This window comes from Eschrichtius robustus, chromosome 3 (genome assembly GCF_028021215.1).
Source record: "Eschrichtius robustus isolate mEscRob2 chromosome 3, mEscRob2.pri, whole genome shotgun sequence".
Classification (NCBI taxonomy): Eukaryota; Metazoa; Chordata; class Mammalia; order Artiodactyla; family Eschrichtiidae; genus Eschrichtius; species Eschrichtius robustus.
The window spans coordinates 122,048,712-122,071,966 of record NC_090826.1 but is presented as its reverse complement, the minus strand read 5'-3'; positions in this window follow the sequence as shown (position 1 = coordinate 122,071,966).

Genomic DNA, 23,255 nt, shown 5'->3' with positions numbered 1-23,255 from the left:
TGATACAGATGTATGCTCTTTTTTCCTCCAAAAAATGATTTGACAATAGGATATGAGAATGGGACTCTGATGTCTCAGTTTTGACTAAGGTTCCAGGACTCTGGGTTTCAAATATTCCCATGTTTCTCAGGGAGATGCCAGGGGACCTTTGCAGTACTTGGAAAAGTACTGAAAACTGGTGTTGCAAGCCTTGAGCCCTCACCAGTTAGGGTATGAAAGAGGCTGGGAAGGCCTAGGTGGAGTTTGAATTGACTAAGAGATCTGTTGCCTTGGGCTTTGCGAGAGTGACACCCCGTTCCCTCTGGGAAGCTTGCTTTCCCCTCACCTGCAGTCTAGGACTGAAGCTCCTTCTCAGCTGGGGGTATTTTTCTCCACAGGGGACATTGGCAATGTCTGGAGACATTTTGGATGGTCATGACGGGAGGGATGTTACTGGCATCTGGAGGACAGAGATGCTGTTAAATATCTTGCAATGCAGAGGATAGTCCTTCACAACATGCAAAAAATATGTAGCTCCAAATGTCAGTAGTGTCGAGCTTGAGGAACACCAGCCTAAGGAGAGGGTCTACTTCAGGACCACTTGAGAACTGGTTAAATGTCTCTCGTAATTGGTGGACGCAGGGAACCGATGTCTGGCCCATGTCTAGAGGCTGAGGCTGGCTCTCTGTGCTAATGGTGGAGAGGTGAGCTTGCTGAACTGGGGGCAGCCTGCATTCCCAGAGGGTTTCATAAAAGGACGCTTGAGTGATTCTTGTAAACCGGAATCAGAATTGTGAGAGTGAAGCAGGGAGCAGGAACACTACATGGAGAGAAGAGGTGAGCTCACAGAAAGATGCTGGAGGGGTACTGCCAGAAGCTCTGGAATGTGGAAGCACTCATAAGCATTAACCCATGCCTGCGGAGCTGCAGGGGAGATACCTCCAGTCAGGGGAAGGTATGGAGAGTGGGTTGTCTCTGAAAAACCTCCCAAAATGCTTTAGGAAAGAATGCATCTGTATCAAACACCTGGAAAGCCCAGCGAGCTTATGAGTTATCAACAGTATTAGTTAAGACCTTGGCTGATGCTCCAGTGGCACATAGAGAATAATATCCAGAGCTCACAAGATCCTACTTGATTTGGCCTCTGCCGACCTCTCTAACTTCATCTTTTATTTTGCCCAAGCCACAGTTGACATCAGACCTTTCCTTAAACACACTGAGATCACTCTGACCTCAGGGCCTTTGCACTTGCTTTCCCCACTACCTGGCATGCACTTCCCCAAGATCTTTACATCACTGTTTTTCTCTTCATTTGAGACTCTGCCCAAATGTCACCATCTCAGAGATGCCTCTCCTGACCAACCCATCTAAAATAGGCAAATTGCTATTACTCTCTCCTTTGCTTGCTTTATTTCTCTTCAGTGTACTTAATACTTATAAACTTTTGATAATGTAATCACATACTGATTGCCTCTCTCCACCATTATAATGTAATATCCCTGCAGGGAGACACTTCATATTTATGTTCCCAAGGTCTAGGACCAGTTCAGCATTTGGTAGATGTCAATAAATGTTTGTGTAAAAGTGAATGAATGAATGAATGAATGTCTGAGCAATGCTGTTGTGGTTTGCCAAGCTGTTAGATTTGGCTTCAGGTTTGTGAGTGAAGTAAGCTCTGCCTGAAAGCAGAGTCCTTCCCCAACTCTGAGCCTGCCATGTTCTCTGACGAGTTCGCTCCTATCTAAATGGCCTGAAGCAAAAGATACCCATGCAGGGGGCAGTAGGACCAGTTGACCCACCTCACACAGCCTTTCAGATAAAAAGCTCATTAGAACATTTGCTGAAGTCACCCCTCCCAGTTGAAGGACTCAGGTGAAAGCTGTGAATGAAGAGAGTAATGACTCCTGTATCTTTTTTTAAGTCAAGTATCATATTAAATAATATATCAAAATGGCATATATTCACAAATAATGTCACATATTTTATGGTTATTTTCATATAAATTTTCTTGTAATTCCCTCCCAAAAACCCCCCAAATCTATACACATGCATCCTGTCTATCAGTTATATACCTATTCACTCGTCTATTTTTGCATCTATGCAACTCTGAGTTAATTTATCTATTATCATATAACATTTGCACCTCATGTTTCTATGTATCTATCTTCCTGTCTATGTAATCTATGTATTTATGTATCCATTCATCTATCAATCTATTATCTATCTATTACCTATCTATGTACAGCTCTCTCTCTCTCTCTCCCTGTGCATTTATCTGTCTAGGTATCTATGCAGGTATCTTGCTATCAAGGTATCTATCTTTCTATTTATGCATCTATCATATATCTATGTATCTATTTATCTACCAATTATCTATATATTTCTCTATCATCTCTGTTTTTATCTACACATCTACCTAAGTATCTATTCATCATCTATTTATTTATTTATTTATTAAAATTTTATCTTGGCTACATTGGGTCTTTGCTGCTGTGCACTGGCTTTCTCTAGTTGTGGCGAGCGTGGGCTACTCTTCATTGCAGTGCGCAGGCTTCTCATTGCAGTGACTTCTCTTGTTGTGGAGCATGGGCTCTAGGTGCACAGGCTTCAGTAGCTGTGGCACGCAGGGTCTAGAGTGCAGGCTCAGTAGTTGTGGCGCACTGGCTTAGTTGCTCCACGTGGCATGTGGGATCTTCCCGGACCAGGTATCGAACTCATGTCCCCTGCATTGGCAGGCAGATTCTTAAGCACTGTGCCACCAGGGAAGTCCCTCATCATCTATTTATATATGAATGTATATACATATGTATGTATGTATCCATGTATCTATCATCTATGTATCTATCTTTCATTTTTATTTACACAAAAAACTTCCTGCTATGAACACTTTGGCACCTTGTTTCTTTCATGTAACGTGTCTTAGAGACCTTATACATGAGTACTTCAAGAGCTATCTCATGCCACTAAACAGAAAAAAGAATGAAAAGAAAGGAGGACAGTTTAAGAGACATCTGGGACAACATCAAGTGCACTAATATTCACATCACAGAGGTCCCAGAAGGAAGAAAGAGAGAAAGGGCCCAAGAAAATACTTGAAGAGAAAATAGCTGAAAATCTCCCTAACCTGGGAAATGAAATAGTAACCCAAGTCTAGGAAATGCAGAGAGTCTCATACAAGATTAACCCAAAGAGGAACACACCAAGACACATTGTAATCAATATGATAAAAATTAAAGCTAAAGAGAGAATACTAAAAGCACCAAGGGAAAAGCAACAAGTAACATACCAGGGAACTACCATAAGGCTATCAGCTGATTTTTCAGCAGAAACTCTGCAGGCCAGAAGGGAGTGGCATGATGTATTTCAAGTGATGAAAGGGAAAAAGTTACAACCAAGAATACTCTACCTAGTAAGAATCTCATACAGATTTGATGAAGAAATCAAAAGCTTTATAGACAAGCAAAAGCTAAAAGAATTCAGTACCACCTACCCAAATTTACAACAAATGCTAAAGGAACTTCTCTAGGCTGAAAAGAACAGGCCACAACTAGAAATAAGAAAATTATGAAATGGAAAACACACCAGTAAAGGCAAGCATATAGTAAAGGTAGGAAATCATCCACACACAAACTAGTAGGGAGGTTCAAAGACAAAAGAAGTAAAATCATCTGTATCCACCGTAAGCAGTTAAGGGATACACAAAACAATTAGATGTAAAATATGATATCAAAACCAGTAATCATGAGGGGAGGAGAGTATAAATGCAGGGTATTTAAAATGTATTTGAAATTCAGAGATCAGCAACTTAAAACAATCACGTATATATATAGACTGCTATACCAAAACTTCAAGGTAGCTGCAAACCAAACATCTAAAATAGATATACACACACACACAAAAAAAGAAATCCAAACATAACACTAAAGATAGTTATCACATCAGAAGAGGAGAACAAAAGAAGAAAGGGGAAAAAAGACCTACGAAAACAAATCCAAAAACAATTAACAAAATGGCAATAAGAGCATACATGTTGATAGTTACCTTAAATGTAAACAGACTAAATGCTCCAACCAAAAGACATAGACTGGCTGAATGCATACAAAAACAAGACTTGTATATTTGCTGTTTCCAAGAGACCCACTTCAGATCTAGAGACACATACAGACTGAAAGTGAGGGGATGGAAAAAGCTATTCCATTCAAATGGAAATCAGAAGAAAGCCAGAGTAGCAATACTTATATCAGACAAAATAGACTTTAAAATAAAGATTGTTACAAGAGCCAAAGAAAGATACTACATAGTGATCAAGGGATCAATCCAAGAAACTATAACAACTGAAAATGTATATGCACCCAACATAGGAGCACCTCAATATATAAGGCAAATATTAACAGACATAAAAGGAGAAATTGACAGTAACACAGTAATAGTGGGGAACTTTAACACCCACATACATCAATGGAGAGACCATCCAGACAGAAAATCAATAAGGAATCACAGGCCTTAAATGACACATTAGACTGGATGGACTTGATATTTATAGAGCATTCCACCTGAAAACAGTAGTATACACATTCTTTTCAAGTGCACATGGAACATTCTCTGGGACATATCACATACTGGGCCACAAATCAAGCCTTGGTAAATTTAAGAAAATTGAAATCACATCAAGCATCTTTTCCGATCACAATGCCATGAGACTAGAAATCAACTACAAGAAAAAAACTGCAAAAAACATGTGGAGGCTGAACAATATGCTATTAAACAACCAACAGATCACTGAAGAAATCAAAGAAGAAATAAAAAAATACCTAGAGACAAATGAAAAGGAAAACACTATGATCCAAAACCTATGGGACACAGCAAAAGCGTTTTAAGAGGGAAGTTTATAGCAATACAAGCTTACATCAGGAAACAAGAAAAATCTCAAGTAAACAGCCTAATCTTAAACCTAAAGCAACTAGAGAAAGAACAAACAAAACCCAGTATTAGTACAAGGAATGAAATCATAAAGACCAGAGCAGAAATAAATGAAATAGAGTAAGAAAACAGTAGAAAAGATCAATGAAACTAAAAGCTGGTTCTTTGAAAAGATAAACAAAATTGATAAACCTTTAGCCAGGTTCATCAAGAAAAAAAGGGAGAGGGCCCAAATCAACAAAGTCAGAAATGCAAAAGGAGAAAGTTACAACTGACACCACAGAAATACAAAGAATCATAAGAGACTACTACAAGCAACTACATGCTAATAAAATGGACAACCTAGAGGAAATGGACAAATTCCTAGAGAAGTACATTCCCCCAAGACTGAACCAGGAAGAAACAGAAATCATGAACAGATTGATTACCTGTACTGAAATTGAAACAGTAATTTAAAAACTCCCAACAAACAACAGTCCATGACCAGATAGCTTTAAAGGTGAATTCTACAGAATATTTAGAGATGAGTTAACACTAATCCTTCTGAAACTATTCCAAAAAAATTGCAGAGGAAGGAACACTTCCAAAGTCGTTCATGAGACCACCATCACCGTGATACCAAAACCAGACAAAGATACCACAACAAAAGACAATGACAGGACAATATCACTGATAAACATAGATGCAAAAATCCTGAAAAAAAAAAAACAACTAGCAAACCAAATCCAACAATACATCAAAAGGATCATATGCTGTGATCAAGTGGGACTTATCCCAGGGATGCAAAGATTTTTCAATATCTGCAAATCAATCAATGTGATACACCACATTAACAAATTGAAGAATAAAAAGCATATGATCATCTCAATCGATGCAGGAAAAGCTTTTGATAAAACTCCACATCCATTTATGATAAAAATTCTCCAGAAAGTGGGCATAGAGGAAACACACCTCAACATAATAAAGACCACATATGACAAACCCACAGCTAACATCATACTCAATGGTGAAAAGCTAAAAGCATTTCCTCTAAGACCAGGAACAAGACAAGGATGCCCACTCTTGCCACTTTTATTCAACATAGTTTTAGAAGTTATAGCCACAGAAATCAGAGAAAAAAAAGAAATAAAAGGAATCCAAATTGGAAAAGAAGTAGTAAAACTGTCACTGTTTGCAGATGACATGATACTATACATAGAACATCCTAAAGGCACCAAAAGAAAAGTACTAGAGCTCATCAATGAATTTGGTAAAGTTGCAGGATACAGAATTAATTTACAGAAATCAGTTGCATTTCTATATACTAACAATGAAATATCGGAAAAGAAATTAAGGAAACAATCCCATTTATCATCACATCAAAAAGAATAAAACACCTAAGAATAAATCTCCCTAAAGAGGCAAAAGACCTGTACTCCAAAAACTACAAGATGCTGATGAAAGAAATTGAAGACCACACAAGCAGATGGAAAGATATACAGTGTTCCTGGATTAGAAGAATCAGTATGTTAAAATGACCATACTACCCAAGGCAATCTACAGATTTAATGCAATCCCTATCAAATGACCAATGGCATTTTTTGCAGAACTGGAACAAACAATTTTAAAATTTTTATGGAAACACAAATGACCCCAAATAGCCAAAGTAATCTTGAGAAAGAAGAAAGGAGCTGGAGGAATCAGGCTCCCTGACTTCAGACTATACTACAAGCTACAGTAATCAAAACTGTATGGTACTGGCACAAAAACAGAAATATAGATCAATGGAACAGGATAGAAAGCCCAGAAATAAACCCATGCACTTAAGGTCAGTTAATCTACAACAAAGGAGGCAAGACTATACAGTGGAGAAAAGTGAGTCTCTTCAATAGGTGGTGCTGGGAAAACTAGACAACTACATAGAAAAGAATGAAATTAGAACATTCTGTAACACCATATACAAAAATAAACTCAAAATGGATTATAGACCTAACTGTAAGACTGGATCCTCTAAAACTCCTAGAGGCAATCATAGGCAGAACTCTCTTTGACATAAATTGTAGCAATATTTTTTTGATCTGTCTCCTAGAATAATGGAAATAAAAACAAAAATAAACAAATGGGACCTAATTAAACTTAAACGTTTTTGCACAGCAAAGGAAACCACAAGTAAAATTAAAAGACAACCTATATAATGGGAGAAAATCTTTGTAAATGATGCATCCAACAAGGGAGTAATTTCCAAAATATACAAACAACTCTACAGCTCAATATCAAACAAAATGAAACAAAACAAAACAAACAAACAAACCAAACAACCCAATCAAAAAATAGGCAGAAGACCTAAACAGACATTTCTCCAAAGAAGATGTCCATTTGGCCAACAGCAACATGAAAAGATGCTCAACATTACTAATTATTAGAGAAATGCAAATCAAAACTACAATGAGGTATCACCTCACACTGGTCAGAATACCCATCATCAAAAATCTACAAATTATAAATGCTGGAGAGGGTGTGGAGAAAGGAAATCCTCCTATACTGCTGGTGGGAATTGTAAATTTGTGCAGCAACTATGGAGAAGAGTATGGAGATTCCTTCAAAAAGTAAAAATAGAGTTACCATATGATACCGGCAATCCCACTCCTGGGCATATACTTGGAGAAAACTATAATTCAAAGAGATACATGCATCTCAATGTTTATTGCAGAACTATTTGCAATAGCCAAGACATGGAAGTAACCTAAATGTCCATTGACAGATGAATGGATAAAGAAGATGTGGTATATATACATATATACAATGGAATACTACTCAGCCATAAAAAAGTGAAATATTGTCATTTGCAGCAACATGGATAGACCTAGAGATTATTATTCTAAGTGAAGTAATTCAGACAAAGACATTTCCATATGATATTACTTATGTGTGGAATCTAAAATATGATACAAATGAATTTATCTACAAAACAGAAATAGACTCACAGACATAGAAAACAGACTTACGGTTACCATAGGGGAAATGGGGTTGAGGAGGGTTAAAGTGGGAATTTGGGATTAGCAGATACAAACTTGTATATATAAAATAGATAAACAAGGTTCTACTGTATAGTACAGGGAACTATATTCAATATCCTGTAATAAATCATAATGGAAAAGAAATGTGTGTGTGTGTGTATATATATATATATATATATATATATACGTATATATATATATATATGTATATATATATATATATATATATATATATATATATATATATATATTTGAATCACTTTGCTGTACACCTGAAATATTGTGAATCAACTATACTTCCAAAAAAATCTAAAGGAAACAAGAGCTATCTCATTCTTTTCTTTGATGATGGCATTGTAGTCATCTAAGGATGTCCCAATAGATTTAGAATTTCTTTTGTCCTTATTTTATTGTGGTATATAACATATATAACGTGTACACTCGCATGCATGCACACTATTTAGATACTACTCAGGTCAAGAAATAGAGCATTGTTACCACCTAAAGACCCCCAGTGGACTCCTACTCAATTACAGCGTTATTTCTACCTACTAGATGTCACTCTATCGTGACTTTCGTGATAATAATTTCCTTGCATTTAAAAAATTTTACTACTAGGGCTGCATTTCTTAATAGGATAGTTTATATTTCTGTTTTTAAACTTTATTTAGATGGAACCATACTTTATGAATTTTGTTTCTTGCTTTTTTTTCTACATTACATTTATGAGATTCATTCATATCATGGCAGGTAGCTGAGTTCATTCATTTTATTACTCTATAATAGTATTTCACTATATAACTAAATCTCAGTGAAAAAATCAATTCTAATGTCAATGGACATATGGATTGTTTCCAGTTTGTGCCTATTGTAGAAAATGCTTTTATGAACATATTTATAGATGTATCTTGATTCTCGTGTGCATCAATTTTTAAAGATATATTTCTAGGACTGGGATTTCTAGATCATGTCAGTTTCACCAGAAGTGCCAAACTGTGTCTAAATGTTAGCACTCATCCCTCCCCACACCCCTGAGCAGAAGACACTTAACATTTCTCAGAAACCTTGCTAATACTTGGTGCTGTCAGACGATTAAATTATTTTTTACAAGTGTCCTGATGAAGGTCAATTTATTTGTTGCTCTTCCTCTCCCTCCTTTAAAATTTTTTTTGCTGTTACAAACACTGTAAGGAACCCAACCTCATAGTCTATCTTCATAAGTTGCTGTAACTATATCCGTAGTATATCTCCTTATTAGTAGAAATGCTAAGTCAAAGTACTGTGAATATTGATAGCTACAGCCAAATTTTCCTCCCCAAGAGTCCATCAGTTTATATTCCCACAGCAGTAACCTGAGCGTATCTCTACATTTCAACAACAATGGCTATCATCGAACTTTATTTTTTAAATTATTTTTCTTAAAACTAGTACAAGCCAGCTCCACTGTACCACTGTGTAATCGGAACTAGCACTGGGGGCGGATGTGATTAAGAGGAAGATTTCATTTCTCTAGATCTCTCTAGTCAATCCCACTCTAAAATTGTTGGATTCCATTTTTCTCTTCAGGCTGAATTATTTCCATTCTTTTCATTTTTCCCACTGACCTTACCTTTTGTCCTTTGTCCCTCCTATTGTTCTGCTATGAGTCTTTTTTTAAATTAATTTTTATTGGAGTATAGTTGCTTTACAATGTTGTGTTAATTTCTGCTGTACAGCAAAGTGAATCAGTTATACATATACACATACCCACTCTTTTTTAGATTTCCTTCCCTTTTAGGTCACCACAGAGCATTGAGTAGAGTTCCCTGTGCTATACAGTAGGTTCTCATTAGTTATCTATTTTATATATAGTAGTATATATATGTCAATCCCAATCTCCCAATTCATTCTCTCCCCATTCCCCCCTTGGTAACCACAAGTTTTCTACATAACCATTTGTTTTCTACATCTGTGACTGTATTTCTGCTTTGCAGATAAGTACGTCTGAACCATTTTTCCAGATTCCACATATAAGCGATATTATACACTATTTGTCTTTCTCTTTCTGACTTACTTCACTCTGGCTGACAATCTCTGGGTCCATCCATGTCGCTGAAAATGGCATTATTTTGTTCCTTTTTATGGCTGAGTAATATTCCATTGTATATATGTACCGCTTCTTCTTTATCCATTTCTCTGTCGATGGACTTTTAGGTTGCTTCCATGTCCTGGCTATTGTAAATGGTGCTGCAATGAACATCAGGGTGCATGCATCCTTTCGAATTATGGTTTTCTTCGCATTGAATTTTAAATGTTTGTCAACCCCACAGGTATTTCATTTTTATTTTGATTTGCATTTATCTAATAATTAGTAAGTTTTATTATTTATTCATTTGTATTTAATGGCTGAAACTTTATTTGAAAATTGCCAGTTCTTATCTTTTGCCCATTGTCATATCAGATTGTCATTTTTTCTTATTAACTGTTATAAGCTTTTTATAAATCAAGGAAATAAGTCCTTTGCTGCAATATGTGTTGTAAATATTTATTTTTCATTTGACACTGATCTTTGGACTTTGTTTACACTAGTTTTATTCCATAGAGAAATAAATTTGTGTATTGAAATTTACCAATTTAAAAATTTTATGGCCTCTAGGTTTTATATCCTTCTTAGAAAGGCCTTTCCCATCTTCACTCATGCTTTCTCTTTGAAATTTTATGGCTTATTTTATGTTCAACTCCCTGATACATATTAAATCTTTGATAATTTAGGTTGAAATCTTTGAGGTATCAAAATATGGGAATTGGCAGGAATCCAGCTTCCTGCCACTAACAATCTTTCTGTAGATCCATGATTTTCTGACTTGTTGGAAATGGCAGCTTTACCATGAAATAAAATGCCATATGTATTTGGGTCTAGTTTTGGATTCTCCATTTTGTTTCACTGATGTCTAATTTTTTCTCCAGTCTAAAAACTGTTTTAAATTTTGATCACTGCCTAGGTTTTAGTAAGCAAAAATATTTTTTTCCTTAACCAAAACGTCGAAGCCATACATAGATACACAGGCACAAAGAACACGGGCACTTCGAGCATACATGAGCGGGGTTCTGTGGGTGAAGGAAAAAGGATTAATACGCGGCTATCTCGCACAGAGGTTAATGGGCTATAAGTGCCAGGGGTACAGAGGTATAATGCTTTGGTGGATTCTTGATTAGGAAGAAATGCTCTGTACACACATGAAATTGCAAGCTAGGCAACTAATAGATATTAGGGCCAATATCTTGGGGGCAAAGTCTTATTTCATTCCAAATAGTAGGGTACCCAGTGACTACAGTGGTTATTCTTTTTTTTTTTAATTAACGTATAGTTGATTTACAATATTGTGTTAATTTCAGGTATACAGCATAGTGATTATCTTTGCTGATTATATTCCATTATAGGTTATTACAAGATAATGAGTATAATTTCCTGTGCTATACAGTGTATCCTTGTTGTTTATATATTTTATATATAGTAGTTTGTTTCTGTTAACTCCATATCCCTAATTTGTCCTTTCCCCCTTCACTCTCCCCTTACCTTCTTAAAGCCCTACCTCTAAATATTATTGCATTGGCGGTTAGGGTTTGAACATATAGATTTTGTGGGGAACACAAACATTCAGTCCATAACTCTCCATTAGACTACATTTCCCATCTTTCCTCGTAGGTGGTGTGTCTATGTGACTGAGTTATATCTTTGTTGAAAGACAGAGTCCATCCAAGCTTCCCTGCATGTCTTTGGTGAGTGTGCTGGACTGGTCCACTTTGTACGTCAAGGTGACTGGCTTTTTTATCCCCATTGCTGTGATAATCCCACACACACAGGCTCAGGTAACATCCTTCACAGTCTCAGAGAACTCTTCCATCCGCTCAGATGTGTTAGGATGATATTAGAATTGAAAACACTTACCCAGATACTCCGTTGTCTCTGCTAGAAGTCAAATCTACTGGGATCATGCATGGGAATCCTAGGATGTTACGAACGCTTATTAAGCCTTCTACCACTGTATGAGCATCAGGGGCGCCAACGTTGAAGCTTCAGTACACCCAGTGACAAACAATTCTCTCCCAGTAGCAGGGAGATTTTTCTCCACTGCACATGCAGTTCTCAGCAAGTAGCTCTATCTCCGCTTCCCACACCCTTGGCTGGGACTCCTTGGGCCCTTTGCTGTCCTGCCACTTCATGAATCCTGGCTTTCCATGACCTTCCCCCCCAGGGATTAGCCCTGCTGGTCCTGGGGCATTCCTGGAAATTCAGCCATGGTCAGCTTGCAGACCCTTCTGCCTCCCGGATGCTCTGCTGGGTGTTCCATGGCTCTGGGGTCTGCTCTGGCTCCTGCTTCTCTCTCCTGCCCTTGCTTCATGAGTGAGCCTCCTTCCACAGCAGCTACTTGCTCAGGCTTTGGACCACAGCTATTTTTCTAACCTCTGTCCCCAAGGCTCTGCGCTTGGCTTTAAGATCCATTTTGGACATACACAGTCCCTCATGGTGGTCAGAGCCTGGGTAGTGATCTCATCATGCCCGTGGGTGTGAGGTGTGTCAGGAAGCAGAACCCCAGGTGATCCTAGTGATACTGGACTGGCCATCAATCTCATGGAAACACCTGTGGAAAGGAGAGAAGTGGATTGTTTTGAGAAAGGAGCCTAATGGGCAGATAACTGATCACACCAAGCTGCTGTTCCTCAGAGGAGTGAATGTTGTGTGAGATCCTAAGTCGAAAGCAGGAGGGGCACCGAGAGGGGTGCACAAGGGGAGCTCCCAGGGCACACCTCCTTTCTAGGCACTGGAATGTCCATGATTCATTCCCAGAGGTATGGAAGGATCAGAAGAAGGGGGTGCTGTCACAGGGCCAGAAGTGGACCAACACTGCTCCAACAGGCTAACAGTTTAGGAGTGCAGGTGTGGGACCCTAGCAGCTCTCTCCTAATCTATGAATCTCCAACTCTCTCTCCCAACTTTTTCACCCCTCAGGTGGTAGAAGCCCAAAGGTTGCAAAACCAGTTTCCAGGAACCTCCTTCCCAGCCCAGCTTTAAATGAGCGAGTGGTTGTTACTCAGCAAAAATATCTAGTAACATTTACTGCCTCTGGGGAGGAAAGTGGTGGCAGGAGGACAGGAAAAGGAGAGGCGTTACGCTTGTGAACTTGAATTCAACACCTCCATTACTTACCCACAAATATAAATTTACTTAAAAATACAACAAAGAATTACCAAAAACATTTTTTTAAATGTCCGTTGGGTGACCTCAAAAGGAGAGGTGGTATCGCATAAGGAAGGAGCTGAAATAAAAGACACGGAGTCAGAGGCGGAGTCAGGTGCTCTGCAGGATTATCAGGGGAAACCAGTGTCTGCAGGCACACACATGTCCTGGGGTGAAAACCAACTAGATGAGAAAGAAGCTCACGCAGTTTTCACATGGACATTGCAGGTCCACGGGACTCCTCTGAGAGCAGACTTTCGTACTGGGAGCTCTTCTCACCCAGCGCAGCTCCCAAAGTAGGTTTCATCACTGAGAATTTTCATGTAGACCATGACTGGCTATTTCCCAAGATAGACGGTCTGCAGCCCTGCAGGTCCACACCGCTCTGAAGGCAATCTGGTTCTCTTACCTGCTCCCCTGCTCCTGATCTCAATTTAGCAATCACAAGTAATCAAGACTACAGAAGGACAATCTATTGAAAACAACTCGGCATTTGTTTTCCAATCTTTTTTGATCACTTTCTCACAGTGAGAAATAGCTTTTACACTGCAACCTAATACATATGTTCATGCAAATTGACACACATATATACATAGATGAAATAAGTTTTTGTAAAATAATACTTCCTTTATTACATGAGATGGGTTAAATTTTCTATTCAATTTTTTCCTGTTTTGTATTTTTTGGGTTTTTTTTGATTAAGTAGTAATAAATCACCTACGTTTATTTTTAGATATGAGTTAGTGAATTCAATTGGTTTTAGGTGAAATCGGCACATAGGGACATATCACTCAAAGCGTGAAAAACTTTGAAAAACTGAGTTTCAATGATTTTGTGAATATCCTCCATGGTGAATATTATTACAACTGTATTTTAATCATATGCAATTTATTTAGAGTATATCATTTGATGAAGTCAGTCTTTAAAAAGTCAGATAAAAGTGCATCCCTTTTGAAATTACAAAGTATCTATTTAGTGGAGTGATTTGGGGATGGCATTTGGCCATGGAAATATGATAGTACTTTTATCTTTTATTGTGAGCTACATATTTAAACTAGTGGTGAAAACAATGAGTGGTGTGGAAATATGTTTTAGAAATACACATAGCAAAGTTAATTTACAAAATAAAATGTTAACAACAGAATTTTTGTAGCACCTATTACCAGATAATGATACAAAGAAGACTGCAATAAAAATGTCATTGGTTGGACTTCCCTGGTGTGCAGTGGTTAAGAATCCGCCTGCCAATGCAGGGGACATGAGTTCGAGCCCTGGTCCGGGAAGATCCCACATGCCGCGGAGCAACTAAGCCCGTGCTCCACAACTACTGAGCCTGTGCTCTAGAGCCCGCGAGCCGCACCTACTGAAGCCCATGCGCCTAGAGCCCATGCTCCGTAACAAGAGAAGCCACTGCAATGAGAAGCCCGCACACCACAACGAAGAGTAGCCCCTGCTCGCCATAACTAGAGAAAAGCCCGCACGCAGCAACGAAGACCCAATGCAGTCAAAAATAAAATAAACAAAATAAATAAATTACAAAAAAATGCAATACCATGAATATTACAGGTTACAATTCAGTTATTATTTTGGAAGTGAATAATGATTCAATCTTTAGTTGGTCACATATTGTTTTTTCTGGTTTATGTGCCTTTATGATGTGGACTATGCCCTATTCATCTTTGCATCCCCACCTTGGAGCGTGATGCACTGCACCTTGATTGCCAAACAAAAAAGCAATAAATCAATATCCACTATATCAAGGTGAAAATTCTCAAATATTCAGAATCTTTTCTAAGATTGAGCTTTAAACCGTAACTAAACAATTCAATCCCTTTTTCCTTTCCCAACATTTTTATTTTTAGGACCAGTTCGACCCCTACATATATCTAAGTTAGTACTTAAAAATTTGGTACCCAGTATCTATTACAATACTTTTTAATCCTGTAATTTTATAGAATAAGTTCTACTTCTAGTTGAAACAGCTGGAAGGAAATGAGCAATTATGGATGAAATCATTTAAACTGATATATTGAAAATCAATCAATCAATCAATCAATCTCATGTATTTTTTGGGTGCTTCTCACACATCTACTCTAACTTGGTACCACTGATTCTTTCATTCAACATATAACTGAGTGCCTATTCTCTAGCATGCATTATGTCATACAAATAATTTAGGAGAGTGGAGTAGAATGTGTTTATATGTTTTTGTGAAAAATCTGTCCCCATCCACCCAGATGTAGGGAAGATAGCCAAAGCAGAGTCTGTGGGGTGCCATGTTGGGAAACAGGGGAGACTGCCCAGGTTGCCTCCTCCCAGAGGTGGGACAGTACTGAAGGCTTTGGATAGAAGGCCACATCCAATAGATCAGATTAATGGCAGGCATGCTCCATGGTTGATTTGATTACTACCCCTCTTTAAAAATAATCAGCTTTATTCGGACTTCCCTGGTGGCCCAGTGGTTAAGACTCCACGCTCCCAATGCAGGGGGCCCAGTTTCGATCCCTGGTTGGGGAACTAGATCCCACATGCATGCTGCAACTAAGAGTCTGCATGCTGCAACTAAGAGCCCACATGCCACAACGAAGATCCCGTGAGCCGCAACTAAGACCCAGCACAGCCAAAATAAATAAATAATAAATAAATATTTAAAAAATAAAATAATCAGCTTTGTTGATATATAACTTATATGAATCAAAATTCCCCCATTCAAAGCATGCATCTCCATAAATTTTGACAAATGCATACACTTGTGTAACCACCACCCAATGAAGGTATAGAACATTTCCATAATCCAAAAAATTCCCCTGCGCTCCTTTGCATGAGATGGGTCCATCCCCCGCCACACTCCTGGCCCTAGGCAACCATTGATCTACTTTTGCTTTCCTTTTATTATCCCTGTGAAATGTGACAACTGATCTGTAGCAAATCAAGAGAGAACTGTTGGGTCAGGGTGGGAATGAAGAACTGTGCGCTGATGAGGCCGGTGTGGGGTGGCAGTGTTGACTTGTGAGAGATGCCCAAGGAAAGTGAATCCTGAGGGGTTGGAGTTGGTGGGCCTAGCTGGGTCTTACTAAGTGGAGACATGCCCTCCTTTGGAAGCCTCGGAGAATTGGGTCAAATTGCCGAGATCAGTGGTCTTTTCAGGCTATGGACATTTAGATGAGGGTGGGAGGACTGACCCTGATGGAGTGAATAGATATATTGGAGGTACTCTTTTTTGTGTGTGTGTGTGTGGGGGGGGTGATGAAGAGTTTTACTGACAATATGAAGTGAACAGAAAAATCCGGAAAGCATAAAGAGTTAATTTATGCTATTTATATTATAGAAACAAGTTTATTAGATTCACCAATTTATCTCTGGAGGCATGGCAGGAATCAGTGAGCCAGTTGCTAAGCTTGTAAAGTAAGAATATGGTCCTAAGAAGGTTAAAACTGCACTACAATTTCAGTTCTTAATTTGTTTTTCAGAAGCAGTGTCTATATTTCACTGGGGTTTAGGATATGACCTCATTTTACCTTAACTACCTCTTTAAAGGTCCTATCTCCAAATACAGTCACATTCTAAGGTACTGGGGTTTAGGATATGACCTCATTTTACCTTAACTACCTCTTTAAAGGTCCTATCTCCAAATACAGTCACATTCTAAGGTACTGGGGTTTAGGACTTTAACATGTGAATTTTGGGAGGACACAGTTCAGCCCATAACACTCGCCCAATATGGAGAACCCATGCTCCTTAATGTTAAGTCCTGAAAATATCAACTTAGTTGTCAACCCTGAGAGAAAGAGCTTCTAGACCCTGGAGACATTAACTTGAGTCATGGGATTTGTTTTCTTAACCTAGCTCTCTGTTTAAGGCCAGTACCAGAGGGAGAATAGGTTAAAGTCAGAAAGCAATTCTATTTCTTCACAGCTATTGTATGATCTTTCCACAGCTGCTCTAGAGACCAAATTCCATCCAGGAGGCCTCTAGGATCCAGGGATGTGTGGAGGCTGATTATAGGGAGAATGAGGGGAATGACTGCAGTCAGCTTCCAGAGATACTGTGCAGCATGTCTTCCAGGTTGGGAGCATTGGGCTCAGGCATCAGGGTTTGTAGAAGAGCTGATGCTTGTGTAATCACTAGCTTCTACCCAGAGCATCCTTGATGCTGGCATCTGCAGTATCTCTGGGGCTGAGAGGGTGTAACAGGAGTGGAGAAAGGAAGCCACTCCTGAGGGAAGCATCACACTGTGAGCCTCTCTGCTGGGACTCAGTGCTTTGGGAAGTCTCTGAGCCTTCCCACTCTAGAGTGGTGCCATCAGAGGCTGGGGCCACTCCCTGTTCATACGTGGCTCTTGGTTGAGGGACAGGCCACTGTTATACCTCTTCAAAGACTTGGAAAGGTTTGGAGAAGGAGAGGTGGAGAATGCTCAGAGAAGCATGAAACAACCTTATTTTAGTTTTTGATGGCTCCTGTTTCCCTCATATCAGGAGATACTTTACAATTCACCTGCTACTAGTCTTCCATTAATTTGTCAGTCATCATGATAACAAGACATAGAACACAGAATATTTACATTGGAAGGGGCTCAAAGATCGATTCCAGTCTTTCATTTTGCATGTGAGGGGAAAAGGGAGAACTAACACTTACTGAGTAAGATGTTATAAATCTTAAAATGTGGTTATTACCCTCATTTTATAGATAAGGAGAAAAATGAAGGCCACTCAGAAAAATGAAGTAACTGGCCTAATGACACAGGATAAGTGCCAGGGCTGGGACTAGAACCAGGTTTCCTGATTCTTAGGCCACTTGTCTTTGGGTAATGACTTTAACCCAAATCCAGTGATGTGGTGCTCTCCAAATTTTAATGCCCCAATCTATGTCCTCAGTAGATCATATCATCTAAAGAACTCAGATAGACACTGCTCAGGAAAAATTGGAAGGTAATATAAGGTCAGCCAATAGTCTTTCATTACTCAGCCCTGATGGACCCCAGTTTGACTGGTGGGATGTTAAACTCACTGGAGCCCTGCCATGTGCCTTGCTCAGATTCCACTGAAAATATGACTTAGAAGATACTATATGTAGAAAATCCTAAAGACACTGCCAGAAAACAACTAGAGCTCATCAATGAATTTGGTAAAGTTGTAGGATACAAAATTAATATACATTTGCATTTCTATACACTAACAACAAAAGATCAGAAAGAGAAATTAAGGAAACAATCCCATTTACCATCGCATCAAAAAGAATAAAATACCTAGGAATAAACCTCCCTAAGGAGACAAAAGACCTGTACTCTAAAAACTGTAAGTTGTTGGTGAAAGAAATTGAAGGCCACACAAACAGATGGAAAGATAGATATACCATGTTCTTGGATTGGAAGACTCAATATTGTAAAATGACTATACTACCCAAGGCAATCTATAGATCCAATGCAATCCCTATCAAATTAACAATGGCATTTTTCACATAACTAGAGCAAAAGAATTTTTAAATTGTATGGAAACACAAAAGACCACAAATAGCCAAAGCAATCCTGAGAAAGAAAAATGGAGCGGGAGGAACCAGGCTCCCTGACTTCAGACTATACTACAAAGCTACAGTGATCAAAACAGTATGGTACTGGCACAAAACAGAGATATAGATCAATGGAACAGGATAGAAAGCCCAGAAATAAACCCACATGCCTATGGTCAATTAATCTATGACAAAGGAGGCAAAAATACATAATGGTGCTGGGAAAACTGGACAGCTACATGCAAAAGAATGAAATTAGAACATTCTCTAACACCATATACAAAAATAAATTCAAAACGGATTAAAGACCTAAACATAAGACTGGATATTATAAAACTCCTAGAGGAAATCATAGGCAGAACACTCTTTGACATAAATCACAGCAAGATCTTTTTGGATCCGTCTCCTAGAGTAATGGAAATAAAAACAAAAACAAAACAAATGGGACCCAATTAAACTTAAAAGCTTTTGCACAGCAAAGGAAACCATAAGCAAAATGAAAAGACAACCTACAGAATGGGAGAAAATATTCGCAAATGATGCAACTGACAAAGGATTAATTTCCAAAATATACAAATAGCTCATGCAGCTCAATATCACAAAAACAAATAACCTAATCAAAAAATAGGCAGAAGATCTAAATAGACATTTCCCCAAAGAAGACATACAGATGGCCAACAGGCACATGAAAAGATGCTCAAAATTGTTAATTATTAGAGAAATGCAAATCAAAACTGCAATGAGGTATTACTTCACACTGGTCAGAATGGCCATCATCAAAAAGTCTACACATAATAATGCTGGAGAGGGTGTGGAGAAAAAGGAGCCCTCCTACACTGTTGGTGGGAATATAAATTTGTGCAGCCACTATGGAGAACAGTATGGAAGTTCCTTAAAAAACTAAAAATAGAGCTACCATACGACCCTGCAATCCCACTCCTGGGCATATATGCAGACAGAACAATAATTTGAAAAGATACATGCACCCCAGTGTTCATAGCAGCACTATTTACAATAGCCATGACATGGAAGCAACCTAGATGTTCATCAACAGATGAACTGATAAAGAAGATATGGTATGTATATACATATAATGGAATATTACTCAGTCATAAAAAAGAATAAAATAACGCCATTTGCAGCAACATGTATGGACCTAGAGATTATCATTCTAAGTGAAGTAAGCCAGATAGAGAAAGACAAATATCATATGATATCGCTTATATGTGGAATCTAAAAAAAAATGAACTTATTTACAAAACAGAAAGAAACTCATAAACATGGAAGACAAACTTATAGTTACCAAAGGGGGAAAGGAGGCAGGGAGGGATAAATTAGGAGGTTGGTATTAACATATACACACTATTATATATAAAGTAATCAACAAGGACCTACTGTACAGCACAGGGAACTCTACTCAATATTCTGTAATAACCTATAAGGGAAAAGAATCTGAAAAAGAACATATATATGTATGTATATATATATATATATATATAACTGAATCACTGTGCTGTACACCTGAAACTAACACAACATTGTAAATCAACTATACTTCAATTAAAAAAAAGAAAATGACTTAGAGATATACTGGAGGAGCCCGCGTTCCAGCAGTGGGGAGTTGCTGAGTACAGGACCAGCCATCAGGGTCAACTGAGAGAGAAGGGAATCCATGTTCAGTGTAACAGTGAGAATTGAGGAGAACTTTTCAAAGAAGAAAGGACCACAGACTGTGGAATGTGGAAGAGAAAGAAGATGCAGAGAGTGTTTCAGGGTATTAAGATGTAAGAGAATCAGGGCAGCAGAAACAGAGCCCTCATTGAAGACGCAGTCACTTGGGAGAAAGGGAGCACTCTGGTTGTCATCCTGTGCCACCTTGTGGCCACCTTATCAGTTCCCACCAAACACTTCACCTTCTCTCACTCCCTTTCCATTTCCCGTTATCCCTGCCTACGTTTGAATGTCAAAGTCACTTGAGTCATGCCCACAAGCAATGCTTAATTTCAGTGGTGGATCTCAGGGCACTGATTTCTTTGCCTCTCTTTGTAGCAATGAAGGATCTAATTGTGGAATTCTGAGAGCTATGGGGGAGAGGGATGGGGAATAGAAGAGGTTCTCATGTATTTCCTTCTCTGCTGCTGCTGCTACTAATACGGTCACAGTGGAACTACTGTTGGGAAATTCCACCATCAATGCATGAGGGTTCATTTTCATCCTAGTACTGTAGTAGAAATGAAAACAGATTCTGATGCTTTTACTGAATTTTAAGCAAAAGCTTGTTTGCTTAATTAATATCCTAGACACCAAGTATGGCCTATAGCAAGAAAGGAACAAGCAACTATGAGAAACTATGCCCCACTCTCCTTACCCAAAGATTGATTCTGTCAGAGATACTCACATAGTGGCAAACTGCTGTGGGTTTGAGATTATGGCTTTATAATAACAATAGTTAATACCTATTTAGCACTTCCAAAGGCCAGGTCCTATTCCAAGCAATTCATATAATTAACCCACTTAATTCTTCTTTTTAAAAAACATTTATTTATTTATTTGGCTGCACTGCGTCTTAGTTGCGGCACGCAGGGTCTTCGTTGAGTGTGCGGGATCTTTTGTAGCAGCACGTGGGATCCTTTAGTTGCGGCATGAGGGATCTAGTTCCCTGACCAGGGATAGAACCCGGGTCCCCTGCAATGGGAGCACAGAGTCTTAACTGCTTGACCACCAGGGAAGTCCCTAACCCACTTAATTCTTCACAACAACCCTATGAAGTTGGTACCATTCTATCTCCATTTTACAGATAAGGAGACTGAGGCTGAGTGACTTATCTAGGGTCACCCAGATAGTAGGTGCCAGAGCTGGGATGTGAACCCAGACATTTGTTCTCGTGACCCCCAGTTTGCACAATCTCCCTCATACCTACATTCCATTTAGAACGTTGACTTCAGATCTGCCTGTGAACTCCCGTTCTTCCTCTGTGTATCCTACTACTTCTAGAGTAGTCTGTCCTCCAGAGCTATTTCCCCTGAGCAGGTGCTCTTGAGAGAAATCTTTCACTTCAGTTTTTTCACTCATCTTTTTCTTCTCCTCCTAATACCTCTTTTCCAAACACTCAGACTATGTTGATTCAGGAATAAATGGGAATGTCCCAAATATATGACATTTAAAAAAACGATGGAAGAGCAGGAGTTGGGGGAGGTGATTCCTATTCAATTCTTTCTTTCCTAAGGCTTAGCATGCAGAGGGCCATGCTAAGGTGGATAGAAAGTGAAATCGAAGAACAACACACACCATCTGCCCATATGGGGGCGGGGGAGTGAATACTGAAATCTTCAGGCCAATAGGTCTAAGATCTAGAAGTTTTTGAAAGCCTTTTATACAATTCATCTAAATACTAGCGGATAGAATGACTTAAAACGTCAGTAAGGTGGATCTGCTGTATGGAAAGGGAAAAGGAAGAGACAGGAAACAGTAGAAGCTAAACAACTGCCACTTAAGTTGTTCGAAAATTAAAGAGAGCCAACACCCTTCACTCTGCTATACAATTTCAGAGCTCTGTGAGGAACACGATACTAGACTCCAAATAAGGATAGATCCCAGCTCTTAAAATGCAAAGATGAAACAAGAGAAACTCTTGAGGGGCAAATGGAGAACTGACTGAGCAGAGCTGCTCAAGGGAGTGGAAATTAATTACAGTAAAGCTGGTTTCATAATACAGAGTGAGAAGACCATCAAAGCCCAAGGTAAGAAGCACTGATATATATCCATGATGGAAAAGAGAGACCTTTCCTTGCATTAATAATGTTCCTGGAAAAGGAACTCTCTATATAGTAAGTTAAGAATTACAACAGCCTCTCTGGAAATGAGAAACAAGTTTGAAAAAGAAAAAAACAGTGTAATGATGTGAGCTGTAGGAAGTGACTTCTGTGAGCCATTGCGAGAATGGGGTGACTGAATCAGGCACACTGTCAGAAGAAGAGGGAATGGGGTAAGACAAATAGGCTTTTAAAAAATCATCATTATTATTCCTCTCAGAACAGGCATGCTTTGAGACAAAGGACAAGGTCAGCACAGCTTCAAGAGAAGCACAATTCCATGTTTTATGTGCATTTGATGAAAAATTTTAAGTGAATCTAAAATAATTCTGATAAAGGACTGACCATATTCTGAAACTTCCTGAGGACAGTACCTTACCCACTCTGAGTGCTGATAGATGAGAATTCTTCTCCAGACATTTAGCCGTTCTGTATCCTTCCTCCACTGGGGCAGGCCTCCCGGCCTATGAGTTGAATCAACCCTAGGATGGACAAACATACATCCTGGATTTTCAGGGGCAGGACGAATTTAAAGCAGCCTCAATTTTTTCCACAAGTTCAGCGGCTTTTGTTCATATATCCTGACGGTGGGCAGGAAATTAAAGTCATTCTACCGCAGGGCAGAAGCTTTGAGAATTTTCATTTTCTTCTATTGTTCCCCACTGGCTTAGCTGTTCCCTTTCTTCTTTTCAAATATTTCCCTTTTTTTTTCTTTGTTATCTTCCATCATCTTTGTCTTCCTTTCTTCTTGAAACCCTCGGCCTGGCTAGGAGGTCTCGCTGGTCTGTAGAATGGGGCTGGCACAATACCAGTCACCTCACTGCA